The sequence below is a fragment of the Aplysia californica genome, unplaced genomic scaffold (assembly GCF_000002075.1).
Source record: "Aplysia californica isolate F4 #8 unplaced genomic scaffold, AplCal3.0 scaffold00028, whole genome shotgun sequence".
In the NCBI taxonomy this organism is placed as follows: Eukaryota; Metazoa; Mollusca; class Gastropoda; order Aplysiida; family Aplysiidae; genus Aplysia; species Aplysia californica.
This window is the reverse complement of record NW_004797298.1, coordinates 983,009-985,949: the sequence shown is the minus strand read 5'-3', so window position 1 is coordinate 985,949 and position 2,941 is coordinate 983,009.

Sequence of the window (2,941 nt, the reverse complement as noted above, 5' to 3'; positions counted from 1 at the left end):
ACATCTCTTGTTTCCTCAAATAAAAACATCAGTCAGAAGTAAAAGACCTAGGCTTCTGATCTGTAACAAAGAAAGATACAGAAGATAATTTTTACCATCATCCATCAAAATTGTTTCATGAGTATGTATCTAACTTAAGATTATTATTGCTTATATTGCTGCTGCTCATTTATATTATGCATGTGATTGTAAACCTGCGTGTGTGTCATGTTTGTGTTTGTGTGTGTGTGTGTGTGTGTGTGTGTGTGCGTGTGTGTGTGTGTGTGTGTGTGTGTGTGTGTGTGTGTGTGTGCACGTGGTGAAACACCAAACCAATGTGCCAAGATCAGGACAATAAAGATTTATCTTATCTTATCTTATCTTATCTTATCTTATCTTATCTTATCTTATCTTATCTTATCTTATCTTATCTTATCTTATCTTATCTTATCTTATCTTATGGTAGTTAATGTGCTTTGTTTCTGGAAGTAGACAAGTACACTATTTTAGAGCCGTTACTCTTAACTTTATCTCTGTTCACCTTTATTGGAAAATATAATATATATAGGTGGTTCGTATTGCCTTATCTGTACAGGGGTCTTTAATTTCCTTTTGTAAGAGAAGCCAGTTTAACCGCATTCTGTTCGATTTTCTTAAAATCAACGTTTCCCTTTCCAATCTTTCCAGTTTTCTGAGACAATTACGTGGAAGGACTTCATCTCGTTCTCAAGAAAAACAAATGAGACCATGTATTTTTGAATAAAAACGATATTATTAACATTACTATCTATAAGACTCTCTCTGTTGTCAAAATTATCTCACCAAGATATGTCCCAGATAGTCTGAATGTTCTTTCCTTTAAACCAATCGCGTCGAACACGTTATTTTAGCGTTTACCCAAATTTAACATAACGGAAATCTCTATAAGTCTTCCATCAAATGAGGTCAAAAGCACATCCTGCATTGTTAAAGACGGTTTAAAAATCGGTAGATCTATCGCATGTACAGCTGAGATTGGACAAAAACGACAAAACGCCCGAGCTCATTGCACCCATCCTGAATTTACCCTAGAGCAAAAACAAAAATGGTATTTCATTTCTGTTCCTTTATGAATAAAGGTGAGATAGAAGCAAAAACATCACAGCATAAAAGACCCCACTCCCCCCCCCTACACACACCTTGAAAAGACAATAGCTTGGATCTTTTTTTTTCCGTTCACATGTTACTTACTTTCTTATACTGACGTTATCATTTATTTTGAGTCAGTATTTCAGGAGCAGACCTTGTGTCTTTCTTTTCATGTCCTTTCGTTTAACGTCCATATCGTTTTCTCCAAATGTTTCATTTAGGATAGGATGTCAATGATACATATTTTAGATTTCCGAAACTGGGGGCTCTGTGCTCATCGTTTCTTACCTATTACTTAAATCTTTTGAACATATACGTAAAGAAACTTTCCCCCGCATGATGCCTTACATAATTTCAATTATTTTCTTTAGTATGTGTGTTTGAAAAGGGACATTATCCAACCTATTAAATTTATAAGAAGAACTTTGAGAGAATAATATTAATACTCAAATAAAAAATTGTGGACGATTAATATCGAACCTGGTAACTAATATTTCTAATTCTTGAGTATCAACCTCAAAACTATCCTGTTCAGAACCTCTGGTTTCAGGGGTAAAATGTCAGGTTTGGAGAGAAGCGGTCCTGCTGGTCCAATATTTACCTTTACAGGCATTTGGGTAAGGGTGACTAAAATTCCATTGTCCACTTAACGTGGCACGTCTAGAAATGCTGGTCTTGTAAGTCCCGTAAATTGCCCCGTCGATATCTGGCGCCTGGAACGGAAACTAATGACAGCGATTTCTGTGCCAGGCTGGACCTCCGTGGCGGCAATTTATTCTCGGTTGGGTGTTAGTCAGACTTGACACATCTAGGTATGGAAACAATAGTTTGCTTGGGTTTTTTTATGAGGGAAATTCTTGACGAAATCCAGGTGTTTTGTAAACTCTTGCACCTCTCCAAGTCCAAGCTCAATCGGACTCGAAAAGATTACTAGGGGCAAAGGATCAGGGAGTACAATGCTGCAATTGTAAAGATCATAATCTGCCAACTTGCTATTTACAACCCGCTTACAAATACCCCCAACATACCTGCTACTATACTGTCTTCCCACTTAGCTCCTCTCTACACTTGTCTTGGCCCGATAGAATAGGCTAACACTAACGATGTCACCTTATCAGAGACTGAGCCCACCATTTCGGAACTTCATGGTGACCGTAAAGATGGTTCCAGTAGGGAACGGGATAGAGGGTGCCCACGTCCCTCGTGACTCATTGGAGCAGAGGAAGATAGGACTAACGCTAACAGTACTTAAACGAAATCCCTCATCATCACTCATCACATCACCACTATTAATGTTAAAATCATCACCTCTCTCAGATCAATGACTTACATCTATAATCCTGGAATCTCTATCCGCAATTACAGTTAATTGATATACTAAGTATGCATGTAATACACTATTGGACACAATCATATGCACTTTTTTCTACTAATCAGATGGCGTCAATCTCATATAAATGGGCAAGGGAAAAAAAAAAAGAAAACTCTTGCACCCAAATGCTCTATGAGGACTTCCTCTTGACTGTCACGAGTTTAGGACGTTTATTATTTCCTTTTTGGAATCTTAACTTCTTGGATAGGGTGGAAAGACTCGGTCTTGTCACGTTCCGATATTAGAGAGGGGGTTACAACCTTGCCGTTACATCTCTGATCCATAACGCAGAAGTACACATTTGTGTTCTTTACAAGAACTGTTTTGTCAAGAGTAATTCGAAACAGTAAATGTTGTAGTTGACTTGTTCTTGTCTTACGTGCATGTAACGATACAGATAGGTCATTTCAAAGTTAGACGTTTGTGTGTAAGTGTGTGTGTGTGTGTGGGGTGGGTGGTGGT